The sequence below is a fragment of the Carcharodon carcharias genome, chromosome 9, assembly GCF_017639515.1.
Source record: "Carcharodon carcharias isolate sCarCar2 chromosome 9, sCarCar2.pri, whole genome shotgun sequence".
Taxonomy (NCBI): domain Eukaryota; kingdom Metazoa; phylum Chordata; class Chondrichthyes; order Lamniformes; family Lamnidae; genus Carcharodon; species Carcharodon carcharias.
In genome coordinates this window covers 55,736,169-55,760,907 of record NC_054475.1, presented here as the reverse complement: position 1 = coordinate 55,760,907, position 24,739 = coordinate 55,736,169, and positions in this window count along the sequence as shown.

Sequence of the window (24,739 nt, the reverse complement as noted above, 5' to 3'; positions counted from 1 at the left end):
TCACAATCTCTCTCCCATCACCCTCACACTCTGTCTCCCCATCTCCTACACATTCTCTCTCACCCATCACCCTCACACTCTCTCTCCCCCAGCACCCTCAAACTCTCTCTCCCCCATCACCTTCACACTCTCTCCCCCATCACCCTCACACTCTCTCTACCCTATCACCCTCACTCTCCCTCTCCCCGCATCAGCTTCACTCTCCCTCCCACATCACCCTCACACACTCTCTCCCCATCACCCTCAAACTCTATCCCCATCACCCTCACACTCACTCTCCCCATCACCCTCACACTCTCTCTTGCCCCATCACCCTCACACTCTCTCTCCCCCATCACCCTCACACTCTCTCCCCCAACTCTCTCACACTCTCTCTCCCCCATCACCCTCACAGTCTCTCTCCCCCATCACCTCACACTCTCTCTTCCTCATTGCCCTCACACTCTCTCTCCCCATCACCCTCACACTATCTCTCTCCCCCATCACCCTCACAGTCTCTCCCCCCATCACCCTCACACTCTCTCTCCCGCCATCATGCTCAGACTCTCTCTCCCCCATCACCCTCACAATCTCTCCCCCCATCTGCTTCACTGTCGCTCCCCCATCACCCTCACACACACTCCCCCCATCACCCACACACTTTCTCTCCCCCAGCACCCACACAATCTCTCTCCCCAATCACCCTCAAATTCTCTCCCCGATCGCCCTCACAATCTCTCTCCCCATCACTCTCACTTTCTCTCTTGAGCACATCAACCTCACACTCTCTCCCCCCATCACCTTCATACTCTCTCCCCCATCGCCCTCACACTCTCTCTCCACCTTCACCCTCACACTCTCTCTTGCCCCATCACCCTCACACTCTCTCCCCCGATGACCTTCATACTATCTAACACATCACCCTGACACTCTCTCCCCCACATCACCCTCACAATCTCTCCCCCATCACCCTCACACTATCTCTCCCCATCACCCTCACATTCTCTCTCCCCCATCACCCTCACAATCTCTCTCCCATCACCCTCACACTCTCTCTCCCCATCTCCTTCACACTCTCACTCACCCATCACCCTCACACTCTCTCTCCCCCAGCACCCTCAAACTCTCTCTCCCCATCACCTTCACACTCTCTCCCCCATCACCCTCACACTCTCTCTACCCTATCACCCTCACACTCTCTCTCCCCGCATCAGCTTCACTCTCCCTCCCCATCACACTCACACACTCTCTCCCCATCAAAATCACACTCGCTCTCCCACATCACCCTCACACTCTCTCTCCCCCATCACCCTCAAACTCTATCCCCCATCACCCTCACCCTCACTCTCCCCATTACCTTCACACTCTCTCTTGCCCCATCACCCTCAGACTCTCTCCCCCATCACCATCATACTCTCTCCCCATCACCTTCACACACTCTCTCCCACATCACCCTCACACTCTCTCCCCCAACTCTCTCACACTCTCTCTCCCCATCACCCTCACACTCTCTCTCCCCATTACCCTCACACTCACTCTCCCCCATTACCCTCAAATTATCTCTTCCCCATCACACTCAAACTCTAACTCCCCCCATCACCCTCACACACTCTCGCAACCATTACCCTCACACTACGTCATCCCCTTCACCCTCACACTCTCTCCCCCCATCACCTTCACACTCTCTCACCCATCACTCTCAGCCTCTCGCTCTCCCCATCACCCTCACACACACCCCCCCCATCACCCTCACACTTTCTCTCCCCCAGCACCCTCACAATCTCTCTCCCCAATCACCCTCAAACTCTCTCCCCGATCACCCTCACACTCTCTCTCCCCCATCACCCGCACATTCTCTTTTGAGCACATCAACCTCACACTCACTCCCCCCATCACCTTCATACTCTCTCCCCATCACCCTCACACTCTCTCTCCGCCATCACCCTCACACTCTCTCCCCATCACCCTCACACTCTCTCTCCCCCTTCACCCTCACACTCTCTCTTGCCCCATCAACCTCACACTCTCTCCCCCGATGACCTTCATACTATCTAACACATCACCCTGACACTCTCTCTCCCACATCACCCTCACACTCTCTCCCCCATCACCCTCACACTATCTCTCCCCATCACCCTCACATTCCCTCTCCCCCATCACCCTCACAATCTCTCTTCCATCACCCTCACACTCTCTCTCCCCATTTCCTTCACACTCTCTCTCACCCATCACCCTCACACTCTCTCTTCCCCAGCACCCTCAAACTCTCTCTCCCCCATCACCTTCACACTCTATCCCCATCACCCTCACACTCACTCTCCCCATCACCCTCACACTCTCTCTTGTCCCATCACCCTCAGACTCTCTCCCCCCAACTGCTTCACTGTCTCTGCCCCATCACCCTCACACACACTCCCCCCATCACCCTCACACTTTCACTCCCCCAGCACCCTCACAATCTCTCTCCCCAATCACCCTCAAACTCTCTCCCCGATCACCCTCACACTCACTCCCCCCCTCACCTTCATACTCTCTCCCCATCACCCTCACACTCTCTTCCCCGATGACCTTCATACTATCTAACACATCACCCTGACACTCTCTCTCCCACATCACCCTCACACTCTCTCTCCCCCATCACCCTGACACTCTCTCTCCCCCATCACCCTCACACTCTCTCCCCCATCACCCTCACACTCTCTCTCCCCATCACCCTCACATTCTCTCTCCCCCATCAACCTCACAATCTCTCACCCATCACCCTCACACTCTCTCTCCCCAGCACCCTCAAACTCTCTCTCCCCCATCACCTTCACACTCTATCCCCCATCACCCTCACACTCACTCTCCCCATCACCCTCACACTCTCTCTTGCCCCATCACCCTCAGACTCTCTCCCCCATCACCATCATACTCTCTCCCCATCACCTTCACACACTCTCTCCCACATCACCCTCACACTCTCTCTCCCAACTCTCTCACACTCTCTCTACCCATCACCCTCACACTCTCTCTCCCCCATTACCCTCACACTCACTCTCCCCCATTACCCTCAAATTATCTCTTCCCCATATCTCCCCCCATCACCCTCACACACTCTCACACCCATTACCCTCACACTACGTCGTCCCCTTCACCCTCACAATCTCTCCCCCCATCACCTTCACACTCTCTCACCCATCACTTCAGCCTCTCGCTGTCCCCATCATCTTCGCACACTCTCTCCCCCCATCATCCTCACACACTCTCTATCCCCCATCACCCTCACAGTCTCTCTCACCCATCATCCTCACACTCTCTCTCCCCCATCAACCTCACACTCTCTCACCCCCATCACCCTCACACTCACTCCCCCAACACCCTCACGCTCTCCCTCCCCCATCACCCTCACACTCTCTCTTCCCCCATCACCCTCAAATTCTCTCTCCCCACATCACCCTCACACTCTCTCTCCCCTCATCACCCTCAAACTCTCTCTCCCTCCATCACCCTCACACTCTCTCTCCCGCCATCATGCTCAGACTCTCTCTCCCCCATCACCCCCACAATCTCTCCCCCCAAATGCTTCACTGTCTCTCCCCCATCACTCTCACACACACTCCCCCTATCACCCTCACACTTTCTCTCCCCCAGCACCCTCACAATCTCTCTCCCCAATCACCCTCACACTCTCTCTACCCTATCACCCTCACACTCTCTCTCCCCGCATTAGCTTCACTCTCCCTCCCCATCACCCTCACACACTCTCCCCCCATCAAACTCACACTCGGTCTCCCACATCACCCTCACACACTCTCTCCCCCAACACCCTCAAACTCTATCCCCATCACCCTCACACTCACTCTCCCCTTCACCCTCACACTCTCTCTTGCCCCATCACCCTCACACTCTCTCCCCTGATGACCTTCATACTATCTAACACATCACCCTGACACTCTCCCTCCCACATCACCCTGACACTCTCTCCCCCCATCACCCTCACACTATCTCTCCCCATCACCCTCACATTCTCTCTCCCCCATCACCCTCACAATCTCTCTCCCATCACCCTCACACTCTCTCTCCCCATCTCCTTCACACTCTCTCTCACCTATCACCCTTACACTCTCTCTCCCTCAGCACCCTCAAACTCTCTCTCCCCCATCACCTTCACACTCTCTCTACCCTATCACCCTCACACTCTCTCTCCCCGCATCAGCTTCACTCTCCCTCCCCATCACCCTCACACACTCTCTCCCCATCAAACTCACACTCGCTCTCCCACATCACCCTCACACTCTCTCTCCCCCATCACCTTCAAATTCTATCCCCCATCACCCTCACACTCACTCTCCCCATCACCCTCACACTCTCTCTTGCCCCATCACCCTCAGACTCTCTCCCCATCACCATCATACTCTCTCCCCATCACCTTCACACACTCTCTCCCACATCACCCTCACACTCTCTCCACATCACCCTCACACTATCTCTCCCCATCACCCTCACACTCTCTCTCCCCCATCACCCTCACACTCTCTCCCCCAACTCTCTCACACTCTCTCTCCCCATCACCCTCACACTCTTTCTCCCCCATTACCCTCACACTCGCTCTCCCCCATTACCCTCAAATTATCTCTTCCCCATCACACTCAAACTCTATCTCCCCCCATCACCCTCACACACGCTCACACCCATTACCCTCACACTACGTCGTCCCCTTCACCCTCACACTCTCTCGCCCCATCACCTTCACACTCTCTCACCCATCACTCTCACACTCTCGCTGTCCCCATCATCCTCGCACACTCTCTCCCCCTTCACCCTCACACTCTCTCTTGCCCCATCACCCTCACACTCTCTCCCCCGATGACCTTCATACTATCTAACACATCACCCTGACACTCTCTCTCCCACATCACCCTCACACTCTCTCCCCCCATCACCATCATACTCTCTCCCCATCACCTTCACACAATCACTCCCCATCACCCTCACACTCTCTCTCCCCGATCGCCCTCACACTCTCTCTCCCCCATCACCCTCACTTTCTCTTTTGAGCACATCAACCTCACACTCTCTCCCCCCATCACCTTCATACTCTCTCCCCCATCGCCCTCACACTCTCTCTCCACCTTCACCCTCACACTCTCTCTTGCCCCATCACCCTCACACTCTCTCCCCCGATGACCTTCATACTATCTAACACATCACCCTGACACTCTCTCTCCCACATCACCCTCACACTCTCTCCCCCCATCACCCTCACACTATCTCTCCCCATCACCCTCACATTCTCTCTCCCCCATCACCCTCACAATCTCTCTCCCATCACCCTCACACTCTCTCTCCCCATCTCCTTCACACTCTCTCTCACCCATCACCCTCACACTCTCTCTCCCCCAGCACCCTCAAACTCTCTCTCCTCCATCACCTTCACACTCTCTCCCCCATCACCCTCACGCTCTCTCTACCCTATCACCCTCACACTCTCTCTCCCCGCATCAGCTTCACTCTCCCTCCCCATCACCCTCACACACTCACCCCCCATCAAACTCACACTCGCTCTCCCACATCACCCTCACACTCTCTCTCCCCCATCACCCTCAAACTCTATCTCCCATCACCCTCACACTCACTCTCCCCATCACCCTCACACTCTCTCTTGCCCCATCACCCTCAGACTCTCTCCCCCATCACCATCATACTCTCTCCCCATCACCTTCACACACTCTCTCCCACATCACCCTCACACTCTCTCCCCATCACCCTCACACTATCTCTCCCCATCACCCTCACACTCTCTCTCCCCCATCAACCTCACACTCTCTCCCACAACTGTCTCACACTCACTCTCCCCCATCACCCTCACACTCTCTCTCCCACATTACCCTCACAATCGCTCTCCCCATTACCCTCAAATTATCTCTCCCCATCACACTCAAACTCTATCTCCCCCCATCAACCTCACACACTCTCACACTCATTACCCTCACACTACGTCGCCCCCATCACCTTCACACTCTCTCACCCATCACTCTCACACTCTCGCTGTCCCCATCATCCTTGCACACTCTCTCCCCCCATCATCCTCACACACTCTCTCTCCCCCATCACCCTCACAGTCTTTCTCACCCATCATCCTCACACTCTCTCTCCACCATCAACCTCACACTCTCTCACCCCCCATCACCCTCACACTCACTCACCCAACACCCTCACGCTCTCCCTCCCCCCATCCCCCTCACACTCTCTCTTCCCCCATCACCCTCAAATTCTCTCTCCCCCATCACCCTCACACTCTCTCTCCCTCCATCACCCACAAACTCTCTCTCCCTCCATCACCCTCACACTCTCTCTCCCCGATCGCCCTCACACTCTCTCTCCCCCATCACCCTCACTTTCTCTTTTGTGCACATCAACCTCACACTCTCTCCCCCCATCACCTTCATACTCTCTCCCCCATCGCCCTCACACTCTCTCTCCACCTTCACCCTCACACTCTCTCTTGCCCCATCACCCTCACACTCTCTCCCCCGATGACCTTCATACTATCTAACACATCACCCTGACACTCTCTCTCCCACATCACCCTCACACTCTCTCCCCCCATCACCCTCACACTATCTCTCCCCATCACCCTCACATTCTCTCTCCCCCATCACCCTCACAATCTCTCTCCCATCACCCTCACACTCTCTCTCCCCATCTCCTTCACACTCTCTCTCACCCATCACCCTCACACTCTCTCTCCCCCAGCACCCTCAAACTCTCTCTCCTCCATCACCTTCACACTCTCTCCCCCATCACCCTCACGCTCTCTCTACCCTATCACCCTCACACTCTCTCTCCCCGCATCAGCTTCACTCTCCCTCCCCATCACCCTCACACACTCACCCCCCATCAAACTCACACTCGCTCTCCCACATCACCCTCACACTCTCTCTCCCCCATCACCCTCAAACTCTATCTCCCATCACCCTCACACTCACTCTCCCCATCACCCTCACACTCTCTCTTGCCCCATCACCCTCAGACTCTCTCCCCCATCACCATCATACTCTCTCCCCATCACCTTCACACACTCTCTCCCACATCACCCTCACACTCTCTCCCCATCACCCTCACACTATCTCTCCCCATCACCCTCACACTCTCTCTCCCCCATCAACCTCACACTCTCTCCCACAACTGTCTCACACTCACTCTCCCCCATCACCCTCACACTCTCTCTCCCACATTACCCTCACAATCGCTCTCCCCATTACCCTCAAATTATCTCTCCCCATCACACTCAAACTCTATCTCCCCCCATCAACCTCACACACTCTCACACTCATTACCCTCACACTACGTCGCCCCCATCACCTTCACACTCTCTCACCCATCACTCTCACACTCTCGCTGTCCCCATCATCCTTGCACACTCTCTCCCCCCATCATCCTCACACACTCTCTCTCCCCCATCACCCTCACAGTCTTTCTCACCCATCATCCTCACACTCTCTCTCCACCATCAACCTCACACTCTCTCACCCCCCATCACCCTCACACTCACTCACCCAACACCCTCACGCTCTCCCTCCCCCCATCCCCCTCACACTCTCTCTTCCCCCATCACCCTCAAATTCTCTCTCCCCCATCACCCTCACACTCTCTCTCCCTCCATCACCCTCAAACTCTCTCTCCCTCCATCACCCTCACACTCTCTCTCCCCGATCGCCCTCACACTCTCTCTCCCCCATCACCCTCACTTTCTCTTTTGTGCACATCAACCTCACACTCTCTCCCACCATCACCTTCATACTCTCTCCCCCATCGCCCTCACACTCTCTCTCCACCTTCACCCTCACACTCTCTCTTGCCCCATCACCCTCACACTCTCTCCCCCGATGACCTTCATACTATCTAACACATCACCCTGACACTCTCTCTCCCACATCACCCTCACACTCTCTCCCCCCATCACCCTCACACTATCTCTCCCCATCACCCTCACATTCTCTCTCCCCCATCACCCTCACAATCTCTCTCCCATCACCCTCACACTCTCTCTCCCCATCTCCTTCACACTCTCTCTCACCCATCACCCTCACACTCTCTCTCCCCCAGCACCCTCAAACTCTCTCTCCTCCATCACCTTCACACTCTCTCCCCATCACCCTCACGCTCTCTCTACCCTATCACCCTCACACTCTCTCTCCCCGCATCAGCTTCACTCTCCCTCCCCATCACCCTCACACACTCACCCCCCATCAAACTCACACTCGCTCTCCCACATCACCCTCACACTCTCTCTCCCCCATCACCCTCAAACTCTATCTCCCATCACCCTCACACTCACTCTCCCCATCACCCTCACACTCTCTCTTGCCCCATCACCCTCAGACACTCTCCCCCATCACCATCATACTCTCTCCCCATCACCTTCACACACTCTCTCCCACATCACCCTCACACTCTCTCCCCATCACCCTCACACTATCTCTCCCCATCACCCTCACACTCTCTCTCCCCCATCAACCTCACACTCTCTCCCACAACTGTCTCACACTCACTCTCCCCCATCACCCTCACACTCTCTCTCCCACATGACCCTCACAATCGCTCTCCCCATTACCCGCAAATTATCTCTCCCCATCACACTCAAACTCTATCTCCCCCCATCAACCTCACACACTCTCACACTCATTACCCTCACACTACGTCGCCCCCATCACCTTCACACTCTCTCACCCATCACTCTCACACTCTCGCTGTCCCCATCATCCTCGCACACTCTCTCCCCCCATCATCCTCACACACTCTCTCTCCCCCATCACCCTCACAGTCTTTCTCACCCATCATCCTCACACTCTCTCTCCACCATCAACCTCACACTCTCTCACCCCCCATCACCCTCACACTCACTCACCCAACACCCTCACGCTCTCCCTCCCCCCATCCCCCTCACACTCTCTCTTCCCCCATCACCCTCAAATTCTCTCTCCCCCATCACCCTCACACTCTCTCTCCCTCCATCACCCTCAAACTCTCTCTCCCTCCATCACCCTCACACTCTCTCTCCCCGCCATCATGCTCAGACTCTCTCTCCCATTTCACCCTCACAATCTCTCCCCCCATCTGCTTCACTGTCTCTCCCCCATCACCCTCACACACACTCCCCCCATCACCCTCACACTTTCTCTCCCCCAACACCCTCACAATCTCTCTCCCCAATCACCCTCAAACTCTCTCCCCGATCACCCTCACACTCTTTCTCCCCCATCACTCTCACATTCTCTTCTGAGCACATCAACCTCACACTCACTCCCCCCATCACCTTCATACTCTCTCCCCATCACCCTCACACTCTCTCTCCGCCATCACCCTCACACTCTCTCCCCATCACCCTCACACTCACTCTCCCCCTTCACCCTCACACTCTCTCTTGCCACATCACCCTCACACTCTCTCCCCCGATGACCTTCCTACTATCTAACACATCACCCTGACACTCTCTCTCCCCCATCCCCCTCACACTCTCTCCCCCATCATCCTCACACACTCTCTCCCCACATCACCTTAACACTCTCTCACCCTCCATCACAATCACACTCTCTCTCCCCATCACCCTCACACTCTCTCTCCCACCATCACCCTCACAATCTCCCTCCCCCATCACCCTCACACTCTCTCTCCCCCCATCACCCTCACATTCTCTCCCCCCATCATACTCACTCTCTCTCTCCCCCATCAACCTCAAACTCTCCATCCCCCATCACCATCACATTCTCTCCCCCCGATCACCCTCACACACTCTCTCCCCCCATCACCCTCACACACTCTCCCCCCATCAACTTCACACTCTCTCTCCACCCATCACCCTCACACTCTCTGCCCCCATCATCCTCACACAAACTCTCCCCCATCACCTTCAAAGTCTCTCTCTCCCCATCATCCTCACACTCTCTCTCCCCAATCACCCTCACTCTCTCTCCCCCCATCACACTCACATTCTCTCCCCCCATCATCCTCACTCTGTCTCTCCCCCATCAACCTCAAACTCTCCCACCCCCATCACCATCACATTCTCTCTCCCCGATCACCCTCACACTCTCTCTCCCCCATCACCCTCACACTCTCTCACCCCATCACCCTCACACTCTCTCTTGACCCATCACCCTCACACTCTCTCACCCCCATCACCCTCACACTCGCTCTCCCACAGCACCCTCACACTCTCTCTTGACCCATCACCCTCACACTCTCTCACCCCATCACCCTCACCCTCGCTCTCCCACAGCACCCTCACACTCTCTCTTCCTCATTACCCTCACACTCTCTCTCCCACATCTCCCTCACACACTCTCTCCCCCCATCACACTCACACTCACTCACCCCCATCACCCTCACACTCTCTCTCCCCATCAAACTCACACTCGCTCTCCCACATCACACTAACACTCTCTCTCCCACATCACCCTCAAACTCTCTCTTGCCCCATCACCCTCAGACTCTCTCCCCGATCACCTTCATACACTCTCCACCATCACCCTCACACTCTCTCTCCCCAATCACACTCACACTCTCTCTCCCCCATCACCCTCACACACTCTCTCCCCCCATCAACCTCACACTCTCTCTTGCCCCATCACCCTCAGACTCGCTCTCCCCATCACCTTCATACTCTCTCCCACATCACACTCACACTCTCTCCCCCCAGCATGCTCACACTATCTCCCCACATCACTCTCACACTCTCGCTCCCACCTCACCCTCACACTCTATCCCACATCTCCCTCACACACTCTCTCACCCATCACCCTCACACTCTCTCGCCCCCATTACCCTCATACTCTCTCTCCCCCATTACCCTCACACACTCTCTACCCATAACCTTCACACTCTCTACCCCATCAAACTCACACTCGATCGCCCACATCACCCTCACTCTCTCTCCCCCATCACCTTCAAACTCTCTCCCCCATCACGCTCACACTCACACTCCCCCATCAACCTCACACTCCCTCTTGCCCCATCACCCTCAGACACACTCCCCCATCACCTTCATACTTTCTCTCCCATCACCCTCACACACACACTCCCACATCACCCTCACACTCTCTCCACCATCACCCTCGCACTATCTCTCCCCATCACCCTCACACTCTCTCCACAATCTCTCTCACACTCTCTTTCCCCATCACCCTCACATTCTCTCTCCCCATCACCCTCACACTCTCTCTCCCCCATTACCCTCACACTTTCTCTCCCCACCACCCTCACACACTCTCTCCCCCCATCACCCTCACACTCTCTCTCCACCATCAACTTCACACTCTCTATCTCCCCATCATCCTCACGCTCTCTCCCCCCATCACCCTCAGACTCTCTCTCCCCCATCACCCTCACACTCTCTAACCCACCTCACCCTCACACACTCTCTCCACCCCATCACCCTCACACTCTCTCTCCCCCATCACCCTCACACTCTCTCTCCCCCATCAACCTCAAACTCCCTCTCCCCCATCACCCTCATGCTGACCCGCACCCCATCACCCTCACACTCTCTCTCCCCCATCACCCTCACACTCTCTCTCCCCATTACCCTCACAATCTCTCTCCCCCATCACACACACTCTCCCCATCACCCTCACACTCTCTCCCCCCATCACCCTCACACTCTCTCTTGCCCCATCACCCTCAAAGTCTCTCCCCCCATCATCTTCATACTCTCTCCCCCATCACCGTCAAACTCTCTCTCCCCATCACCCTCACATTCTCTCTCACCCCATCACCCTCACACTCTCTCTCCCCATTACCCTCACATTCACCCTCCCCCATCACCCTCACACTCTCTCCTTCATCATCATCACACACTATCTCCCCCCATCACCTTCAGACTCTCTCTCTCCCCATCATCCTCACACTCTCTCTCCCCCCATCACCCTCACACTCTCTCTCCCCCATCACCCTCACACACTCTCTCCCCATCACCCTCACACTCTCCCTCCCCTATCAAACTCACACTCGCTCTCCCCAAATCACCCTCACACTTTCTATCCCCTATCACGTTCAAACTGTCTCCCCCATCACCCTCAATCTCTCTCTCCCCCATCACGCTCACACTCTCTCTCCCCCATTACCCTCACACTCTCTCTCTCCCATTACCCTCACATTATCTCTCCCCATCAGCCTCACAATCTCTCTCCCCCATCACCCTCACACTCTCTCTCCCCCATTACCCTCACACAGTCTCTACCCATAACCTTCACACTCACACTCGCTCTCCCAAATCACCCTCACACTTTCTATCTCCCATCACGTTCATCACTCTCTCCTTCATCATCCTCACACCCTCTCTGCCCCCATCACCCTCACACTCTCTCCCCATCATCCTCACACCATCTCTGCCCCCATCACCCTCACACTCTCTCCACATCATCCTCACACCATCTCTGCCCCCATCACCCTCACACTCTCTCCCCCATCACCTTCACACTCTCTCCCAATCACCCTCACACACTCTCTCCCCCATCAACCTCACACTCTCCCTCCCCCCTCACCCTCACACTCTCTCTCCCCCATCACCCTCACACTCTCTCCCTCATCATCCTCACACACTCTCTCCCCCATCATCCTCAAACTCCCTCACCCCTTCACCCTCACACTCTCTCGCCGCCATCACCCTCAGACTCTCTCCCCCCATCACATTCACACTCTGTCCCCCATCACCCTCACACTCTCTGTCCCCATCATCCTCACTCTCTCTCTCCCCCATCATCCTCACACACTCTCTCCACCCATCACCTTCAATTTCTCTCTCTCCCCATCATCCTCACACTCTCTCTCCCCCAATCACCCTCACACTCTCTCCACCATCACCCTCACACTCTCTGTCCCCATCATCCTCACTCTCTCTCTCCCCCATCATCCTCACACACTCTCTCCACCCATCACCTTCAATTTCTCTCTCTCCCCATCACCCTCACACTCTCTCTTGCCCCATCAACCTCACACTCTCTCCCCCGATGACCTTCATACTATCTAACACATCACCCTGACACTCTCTCTCCCACATCACCCTCACACTCTCTCCCCCATCACCCTCACACTATCTCTCCCCATCACCCTCACATTCCCTCTCCCCCATCACCCTCACAATCTCTCTCCCATCACCCTCACACTCTCTCTCCCCATTTCCTTCACACTCTCTCTCACCCATCACCCTCACACTCTCTCTTCCCCAGCACCCTCAAACTCTCTCTCCCCCATCACCTTCACAGTCACTCTCCCCATCACCCTCACACTCTCTCTTGTCCCATCACCCTCAGACTCTCTCCCCCCAACTGCTTCACTGTCTCTGCCCCATCACCCTCACACACACTCCCCCCATCACCCTCACACTTTCACTCCCCCAGCACCCTCACAATCTCTCTCCCCAATCACCCTCAAACTCTCTCCCCGATCACCCTCACACTCACTCCCCCCATCACCTTCATACTCTCTCCCCATCACCCTCACACTCTCTTCCCCGATGACCTTCATACTATCTAACACATCACCCTGACACTCTCTCTCCCACATCACCCTCACACTCTCTCTCCCCCATCACCCTGACACTCTCTCTCCCACATCACCCTCACACTCTCTCCCCCATCACCCTCACACTCTCTCTCCCCATCACCCTCACATTCTCTCTCCCCCATCAACCTCACAATCTCTCACCCATCACCCTCACACTCTCTCTCCCCAGCACCCTCAAACTCTCTCTCCCCCATCACCTTCACACTCTATCCCCCATCGCCCTCACACTCACTCTCCCCATCACCCTCACACTCTCTCTTGCCCCATCACCCTCAGACTCTCTCCCCCATCACCATCATACTCTCTCCCCATCACCTTCACACACTCTCTCCCACATCACCCTCACACTCTCTCTCCCAACTCTCTCACACTCTCTCTACCCATCACCCTCACACTCTCTCTCCCCCATTACCCTCACACTCACTCTCCCCCATTACCCTCAAATTATCTCTTCCCCATATCTCCCCCCATCACCCTCACACACTCTCACACCCATTACCCTCACACTACGTCGTCCCCTTCACCCTCACAATCTCTCCCCCCATCACCTTCACACTCTCTCACCCATCACTTCAGCCTCTCGCTGTCCCCATCATCTTCGCACACTCTCTCCCCCCATCATCCTCACACACTCTCTATCCCCCATCACCCTCACAGTCTCTCTCACCCATCATCCTCACACTCTCTCTCCCCCATCAACCTCACACTCTCTCACCCCCATCACCCTCACACTCACTCCCCCAACACCCTCACGCTCTCCCTCCCCCATCACCCTCACACTCTCTCTTCCCCCATCACCCTCAAATTCTCTCTCCCCACATCACCCTCACACTCTCTCTCCCCTCATCACCCTCAAACTCTCTCTCCCTCCATCACCCTCACACTCTCTCTCCCGCCATCATGCTCAGACTCTCTCTCCCCCATCACCCTCACAATCTCTTCCCCCAAATGCTTCACTGTCTCTCCCCCATCACTCTCACACACACTCCCCCTATCACCCTCACACTTTCTCTCCCCCAGCACCCTCACAATCTCTCTCCCCAATCACCCTCACACTCTCTCTACCCTATCACCCTCACACTCTATCTCCCCGCATTAGCTTCACTCTCCCTCCCCATCACCCTCACACACTCTCCCCCCATCAAACTCACACTCGGTCTCCCACATCACCCTCACACACTCTCTCCCCCAACACCCTCAAACTCTATCCCCATCACCCTCACACTCACTCTCCCCTTCACCCTCACACTCTCTCTTGCCCCATCACCCTCACACTCTCTCCCCTGATGACCTTCATACTATCTAACACATCACCCTGACACTCTCCCTCCCACATCACCCTGACACTCTCTCCCCCCATCACCCTCACACTATCTCTCCCCATCACCCTCACATTCTCTCTCCCCCATCACCCTCACAATCTCTCTCCCATCACCCTCACACTCTCTCTCCCCATCTCCTTCACACTCTCTCTCACCTATCACCCTTACACTCTCTCTCCCTCAGCACCCTCAAACTCTCTCTCCCCATCACCTTCACACTCTCTCTACCCTATCACCCTCACACTCTCTCTCCCCGCATCAGCTTCACTCTCCCTCCCCATCACCCTCACACACTCTCTCCCCCATCACCTTCAAATTCTATCCCCCATCACCCTCACACTCACTCTCCCCATCACCCTCACACTCTCTCTTGCCCCATCACCCTCAGACTCTCTCCCCATCACCATCATACTCTCTCCCCATCACCTTCACACACTCTCTCCCACATCACCCTCACACTCTCTCCACATCACCCTCACACTATCTCTCCCCATCACCCTCACACTCTCTCTCCCCCATCACCCTCACACTCTCTCCCCCAACTCTCTCACACTCTCTCTCCCCATCACCCTCACACTCTTTCTCCCCCATTACCCTCACACTCGCTCTCCCCCATTACCCTCAAATTATCTCTTCCCCATCACACTCAAACTCTATCTCCCCCCATCACCCTCACACACGCTCACACCCATTACCCTCACACTACGTCGTCCCCTTCACCCTCACACTCTCTCGCCCCATCACCTTCACACTCTCTCACCCATCACTCTCACACTCTCGCTGTCCCCATCATCCTCGCACACTCTCTCCCCCTTCACCCTCACACTCTCTCTTGCCCCATCACCCTCACACTCTCTCCCCCGATGACCTTCATACTATCTAACACATCACCCTGACACTCTCTCTCCCACATCACCCTCACACTCTCTCCCCCCATCACCATCATACTCTCTCCCCATCACCTTCACACAATCACTCCCCATCACCCTCACACTCTCTCTCCCCGATCGCCCTCACACTCTCTCTCCCCCATCACCCTCACTTTCTCTTTTGAGCACATCAACCTCACACTCTCTCCCCCCATCACCTTCATACTCTCTCCCCCATCGCCCTCACACTCTCTCTCCACCTTCACCCTCACACTCTCTCTTGCCCCATCACCCTCACACTCTCTCCCCCGATGACCTTCATACTATCTAACACATCACCCTGACACTCTCTCTCCCACATCACCCTCACACTCTCTCCCCCCATCACCCTCACACTATCTCTCCCCATCACCCTCACATTCTCTCTCCCCCCATCACCCTCACAATCTCTCTCCCATCACCCTCACACTCTCTCTCCCCATCTCCTTCACACTCTCTCTCACCCATCACCCTCACACTCTCTCTCCCCCAGCACCCTCAAACTCTCTCTCCTCCATCACCTTCACACTCTCTCCCCCATCACCCTCACGCTCTCTCTACCCTATCACCCTCACACTCTCTCTCCCCGCATCAGCTTCACTCTCCCTCCCCATCACCCTCACACACTCACCCCCCATCAAACTCACACTCGCTCTCCCACATCACCCTCACACTCTCTCTCCCCCATCACCCTCAAACTCTATCTCCCATCACCCTCACACTCACTCTCCCCATCACCCTCACACTCTCTCTTGCCCCATCACCCTCAGACTCTCTCCCCCATCACCATCATACTCTCTCCCCATCACCTTCACACACTCTCTCCCACATCACCCTCACACTCTCTCCCCATCACCCTCACACTATCTCTCCCCATCACCCTCACACTCTCTCTCCCCCATCAACCTCACACTCTCTCCCACAACTGTCTCACACTCACTCTCCCCCATCACCCTCACACTCTCTCTCCCACATTACCCTCACAATCGCTCTCCCCATTACCCTCAAATTATCTCTCCCCATCACACTCAAACTCTATCTCCCCCCATCAACCTCACACACTCTCACACCCATTACCCTCACACTACGTCGTCCCCTTCACCCTCACACTCTCTCGCCCCATCACCTTCACACTCTCTCACCCATCACTCTCACACTCTCGCTGTCCCCATCATCCTCGCACACTCTCTCCCCCTTCACCCTCACACTCTCTCTTGCCCCATCACCCTCACACTCTCTCCCCCGATGACCTTCATACTATCTAACACATCACCCTGACACTCTCTCTCCCACATCACCCTCACACTCTCTCCCCCCATCACCATCATACTCTCTCCCCATCACCTTCACACAATCACTCCCCATCACCCTCACACTCTCTCTCCCCGATCGCCCTCACACTCTCTCTCCCCCATCACCCTCACTTTCTCTTTTGTGCACATCAACCTCACACTCTCTCCCCCCATCACCTTCATACTCTCTCCCCCATCGCCCTCACACTCTCTCTCCACCTTCACCCTCACACTCTCTCTTGCCCCATCACCCTCACACTCTCTCCCCCGATGACCTTCATACTATCTAACACATCACCCTGACACTCTCTCTCCCACATCACCCTCACACTCTCTCCCCCCATCACCCTCACACTATCTCTCCCCATCACCCTCACATTCTCTCTCCCCCATCACCCTCACAATCTCTCTCCCATCACCCTCACACTCTCTCTCCCCATCTCCTTCACACTCTCTCTCACCCATCACCCTCACACTCTCTCTCCCCCAGCACCCTCAAACTCTCTCTCCTCCATCACCTTCACACTCTCTCCCCATCACCCTCACGCTCTCTCTACCCTATCACCCTCACACTCTCTCTCCCCGCATCAGCTTCACTCTCCCTCCCCATCACCCTCACACACTCACCCCCCATCAAACTCACACTCGCTCTCCCACATCACCCTCACACTCTCTCTCCCCCATCACCCTCAAACTCTATCTCCCATCACCCTCACACTCACTCTCCCCATCACCCTCACACTCTCTCTTGCCCCATCACCCTCAGACTCTCTCCCCCATCCCCATCATACTCTCTCCCCATCACCTTCACACACTCTCTCCCACATCACCCTCACACTCTCTCCCCATCACCCTCACACTATCTCTCCCCATCACCCTCACACTCTCTCTCCCCCATCAACCTCACACTCTCTCCCACAACTGTCTCACACTCACTCTCCCCCATCACCCTCACACTCTCTCTCCCACATTACCCTCACAATCGCTCTCCCCATTACCCTCAAATTATCTCTCCCCATCACACTCAAACTCTATCTCCCCCCATCAACCTCACACACTCTCACACTCATTACCCTCACACTACGTCGCCCCCATCACCTTCACACTCTCTCACCCATCACTCTCACACTCTCGCTGTCCCCATCATCCTCGCACACTCTCTCCCCCCATCATCCTCACACACTCTCTCTGCCCCATCACCCTCACAGTCTTTCTCACCCATCATCCTCACACTCTCTCTCCACCATCAACCTCACACTCTCTCACTCCCCATCACCCTCACACTCACTCACCCAACACCCTCACGCTCTCCCTCCCCCCATCCCCCTCACACTCTCTCTTCCCCCATCACCCTCAAATTCTCTCTCCCCCATCACCCTCACACTCTCTCTCCCTCCATCACCCTCAAACTCTCTCTCCCTCCATCACCCTCACACTCTCTCTCCCGCCATCATGCTCAGACTCTCTCTCCCATTTCACCCTCACAATCTCTCCCCCCATCTGCTTCACTGTCTCTCCCCCATCACCCTCACACACACTCCCCCCATCACCCTCACACTTTCTCTCCCCCAACACCCTCACAATCTCTCTCCCCAATCACCCTCAAACTCTCTCCCCGATCACCCTCACACTCTTTCTCCCCCATCACTCTCACATTCTCTTCTGAGCACATCAACCTCACACTCACTCCCCCCATCACCTTCATACTCTCTCCCCATCACCCTCACACTCTCTCTCCGCCATCACCCTCACACTCTCTCCCCATCACCCTCACACTCTCTCTCCCCCTTCACCCTCACACTCTCTCTTGCCACATCACCCTCACACTCTCTCCCCCGATGACCTTCCTACTATCTAACACATCACCCTGACACTCTCTCTCCCCCATCCCCCTCACACTCTCTCCCCCATCATCCTCACACACTCTCTCCCCACATCACCTTAACACTCTCTCACCCTCCATCTCAATCACACTCTCTCTCCCCATCACCTTCACACTCTCTCCCCATCACCCTCACACTCTCTCTCCCACCATCACCCTCACAATCTGCCTCCCCCATCACCCTCACACTCTCTCTCCCCCCATCACCCTCACATTCTCTCCCCCCATCATACTCACTCTCTCTCTCCCCCATCAACCTCAAACTCTCCCTCCCCCATCACCATCACATTCTCTCCCCGCGATCACCCTCACACACTCTCTCCCCCCATCACCCTCACACACTCTCCCCCCATCAACTTCACACTCTCTCTCCACCCATCACCCTCACACTCTCTGCCCCCATCATCCTCACACAAACTCTCCCCCATCACCTTCAAAGTCTCTCTCTCCCCATCATCCTCACACTCTCTCTCCCCAATCACCCTCACTCTCTCTCCCCCCATCACACTCACATTCTCTCCCCCCATCATCCTCACTCTGTCTCTCCCCCATCAACCTCAAACTCTCCCACCCCCATCACCATCACATTCTCTCTCCCCGATCACCCTCACACTCTCTCTCCCCCATCACCCTCACACTCTCTCACCCCCATCACCCTCACACTCTCTCTTGACCCATCACCCTCACACTCTCTCACCCCCATCACCCTCACACTCGCTCTCCCACAGCACCCTCACACTCTCTCTTGACCCATCACCCTCACACTCTCTCACCCCATCACCCTCACCCTCGCTCTCCCACAGCACCCTCACACTCTCTCTTCCTCATTACCCTCACACTCTCTCTCCCACATCTCCCTCACATTCTCTCTCCCACATCACCCTCAAACTCTCTCCCCATCACACTCACACTCACTCACCCCCATCACCCTCACACTCTCTCTCCCCATCAAACTCACACTCGCTCTCCCACATCACACTAACACTCTCTCTCCCACATCACCCTCAAACTCTCTCTTGCCCCATCACCCTCAGACTCTCTCCCCGATCACCTTCATACACTCTCCACCATCACCCTCACACTCTCTCTCCCCAATCACACTCACACTCTCTCTCCCCCATCACCCTCACACACTCTCTCCCCCCATCAACCTCACACTCTCTCTTGCCCCATCACCCTCAGACTCGCTCTCCCCATCACCTTCATACTCTCTCCCACATCACACTCACACTCTCTCCCCCCAGCATGCTCACACTATCTCCCCACATCACTCTCACACTCTCGCTCCCACCTCACCCTCACACTCTATCCCACATCTCCCTCACACACTCTCTCACCCATCACCCTCACACTCTCTCGCCCCCATTACCCTCATACTCTCTCTCCCCCATTACCCTCACACACTCTCTACCCATAACCTTCACACTCTCTACCCCATCAAACTCACACTCGATCGCCCACATCACCCTCACTCTCTCTCCCCCATCACCTTCAAACTCTCTCCCCCATCACGCTCACACTCACACTCCCCCATCAACCTCACACTCCCTCTTGCCCCATCACCCTCAGACACACTCCCCCATCACCTTCATACTTTCTCTCCCATCACCCTCACACACACACTCCCACATCACCCTCACACTCTCTCCACCATCACCCTCGCACTATCTCTCCCCCATCATCCTCACACACTCTCTCCACCCATCACCATCAATTTCTCTCACTCCCCATCATCCTCACACTCTCTCTCCCCCAATCACCCTCACACTCTCGCTCCCCCCATCAATCAAACACTCTCTCCCCCCATCATCCTCACTCTTTCTCTCCCCCATCAATCGCACACTCTCCCTCCACCATCACCATCACATTCTCTCTGCCCCATCACCCTCACAGTCTCTCTCCCCATCACCCTCACACTCTATCACCCTCCATCATCTTCACACTCTCTCTCCCCACATTACCCTCACACTCTCTCTCCACCATCACCCTCACAAACTCTCTCCCCCCATCATCTTCATACTCTCTCCCCCATCACCGTCAAACTCTCTCTCCCCATCACCCTCACATTCTCTCTCCCCCCATCACCCTCACACTCTCTCTCCCCATTACCCTCACATTCACCCTCCCCCATCACCCTCACACTCTCTCCTTCATCATCCTCACACACTCTCTCCCCCCATCACCTTCAGACTCTCTCTCTCCCCATCATCCTCACACCCTCTCTGCCCCCATCACCCTCACACTCTCTCCCCATCATCCTCACACCCTCTCTGCCCCCATCACCCTCACACTCTCTCCCCCCATCACCTTCACACTCTTCCTCCCCCCATCACCCTCACACTCTCTCCCCATCACCCTCACACACTCTCTCCCCCATCAACCTCGCACTCTCCCTCCCCCCTCACTCTCACACTCTCTCTCCCCCATCACCCTCACCCACTCTCCCTCATCATCCTACACACACTATCTCCCCCCATCATCCTCAAACTCCCTCACCCCTTCACCCTCACACTCTCTCGCCCCCATCAGCCTCAGACTCTCTCCCCCATCACATTCACACTCTGTCCACCATCACCCTCACACTCTCTCCCCACATCACCTTCGCACTCTCACTCCCACCATCACCCTCACACTCTCTCTCCCCCATCATCCTCACACACTCTCTCCACCCATCACCTTCAATTTCTCTCTCTCCCCATCATCCTCACACTCTCTCTCCCCCAATCACCCTCACACTCTCTCTCCCCCCATCACCCTCACACTCTCTCTCCCCATCACCCTCACACTCTCTCTCCCCCATCATACTCACACACTCTCTCCACCCATCACCATCAAGCACTCTCTCCCCCCATCATCCTCACTCTCTCTCTCCCCCCCATCAACCGCACACTCTCCCTCCCCTATCACCATCACATTCTCTCTGCCCCATCACCCTCACACTCTATCTCCCCCCATCACCTTCACACTCTCTCTCCCCCCATCACCCTCACACACTGTCTCCCCCCATCACCCTCACACTCTCTCTCCCCCCATCACCCTCACACTGTCTCCCCCATCACCTTCACACTCTCTCCCCCATCACCCTCACACTCTCTCTCCCCCCATCAACCTCACACTCTCCCTCCCCCATCTCCCTAACACTCTCTCTCTCCCCATCACCCTCACACTGTCTCTCCCCCCATCACAATCACACTATCTCTCCCCTATCACCCTCACAGTCTCTCGCCCCCATCACTCTCACACTCTCCCTCCCCCATCAACCTCACACTCTCTCACCTCCCATCACCCTCAAACTCCCTCTCCCCCATCACCCTCATGCTGTTCCGCACCCCATCACCCTCACACACTTTCCGCCCACCACCTTCACACTCTCTCTCTCCCCATCATCCTCACACTCTCTCTCCAGCCATCACCCTCACACTCTCTCCCCCATCACCTTCACAAGCTTCCTCATCCCATCACCATCACAGTCTCTCCCCCCATCACCTTCACACTCTCTCCCCCATCAACCTCACACTCTCCCTCCCCCATCATCCTCACTTTCTCTCTCCCCCATCACCATCACATTCTCTCTCTCCCATCACCCTCACACTCTCACTCCCCCATCACCCTCGCACTCTCTCGCCCTCCATCATCTTCACACTCTCTCTCCCCCCATTACCCTCACACTCTCTCTCCCCCATCACCCTCACAAACTCTCACCCCCCATCACCCTCACACTCTCTCCACCATCACCATCGCACTGTGCCTCACCCCATCGCCCTCATGCTCTCTCTCCCCCATCACCCTAACACTCTCACCCCCCATCAGCTTTGCTCTCTCTCCCCCATCGCCCTCACACACTCTCCCCCATCACCCTCACACTCTCTCGACCGCAGCACCCTCACACACTCTCTCCCTCATCAACCTCACACTCTCCCTCCCCATCAACCTCACACTCGCTCTCACACATCACCCTCACACTCTCTCTCCTCCATCACCCTCACACTTTCTCCCCCATCACCCTCACACTCTCTGTCCCCAGCACCCTCACACTCTCTCTCGCCCCATCACCCTCATACTCTCTCCCCATCACCTTCATACTCTCTCGCCCCCATCACACTCACACTCTCTCTCCCCCATCACCCTCACAGTCTCTCTTCCCCATTACCCTCACACTCTCTCTCCCCCATTAGCCTCACACTATCTCGCCCCCCATCACCCTCACACTCTCCCCCAACTCTATCACACTCTCTCTTCCTCATCACCCTCACAAGCTCCCTCCCCCATTACCCTCACACTCTCTCTCCCCCATTACCCTCACACTCTCTCTCCCCCATCACCCTCACACTGTCTCTCTCTACATGACCCTCACACTCTCTCTCCCCATAACCTTCACACTCTCTCCCCAACACCCTCACACACTCACTCCCCCATCACCTTCACACTCTCTCTCGCCCCATCATCCTCACACTCTCTCTCCCCCAATCACCCTCACACTCTCTCTCCCCCCATCATCCTCACACACTCTCTCCCCCATCAATCTCTCACTCTCGCTCCCCCATCACCCTCATACTCTCTCTCCCCATCACCCTCACACTCTCTCTCACCCCTCACCTTCACTCTCTCTCTCCTCCATCACCCTCACACTCTCTCTCCCCCATCATCTCCACACTCTCTCTCCCCCCATCACCCTCACACTCTCTCTCCCCCAATTACAATCACACTCTCTCACCCCCATCACCCTCACACTCTCTCCCCCATCACCCCACGTTTTCCTCCCCCATCACTCTCACACTCTCTCACCCCCCATCACCATCAAACTCTCTCTCCCCCCATCACCCTCAAACTCCCTTTCCCCCATCACCCTCATGCTGTCCCAGACCCCATCACCCTCACACACTCTCCCCCCATCACCCTCACACTCTCTCTCTCCCCATCATCCTCACACACTCTCTCCCCCATCAATCTCTCACTCTCGCTCCCCCATCACTCTCATACTCTCTCTCCCCATCACCCTCACACTCTCTCTCACCCCTCACCTTCACTCTCTCTCTCCTCCATCACCCTCACACTCTCTCTCCCCCATCATCTCCACACTCTCTCTCCCCCCATCACCCTCACACTCTCTCTCCCCCAATTACAATCACACTCTCTCACCCCCATCACCCTCACACTCTCTCCCCCATCACCCTCACAGTCTCTCTCCCCCATTACCCTCACCCTCTCTCTCCCCCATCAGGCTCACACACTCTCTCTCCCCCAACACCCTCACAATCTCACTCCCCATCACTTTCACACTCTCTCACCCATCACCCTCACACTCTCTCTACCCTATCACCCTCACACTCTCCCTCCCCATCACCCTCACACACTCTCCCCCATAACCCTCACACTCTCTCCCCCAGCACCCTCACATTATCTCTCCCCATCACCCTCAAACTCTCTCCCCCATCACCCTCACACTCCCCATCACCCTCACACTCACTCTCCCCATCACCCTCACAGTATCTCTCCCCATCACCCTCACACTCTCTCTCCCCGATCATCCTCACACACTCTCTCCCCCATCAATCTCTCACTCTCGCTCCCCCATCACCCGCGTACTCTCTCACCCCATCACCCTCACACTCTCGCTCCCCCCTCACCTTCACTCTCTCTCTCCCTCATCACCCTCACACTCTCTCTCCCCCATCACCCTCACACTCTCTCACCCCCATTACAATCACACTCTCTCACCCCCATCACTCTCACACTCTCTCACCCCCCATCACCATCAAACTCACTCTCCCCCCATCACCCTCAAACTCCCTCTCCCCCATCACCCTC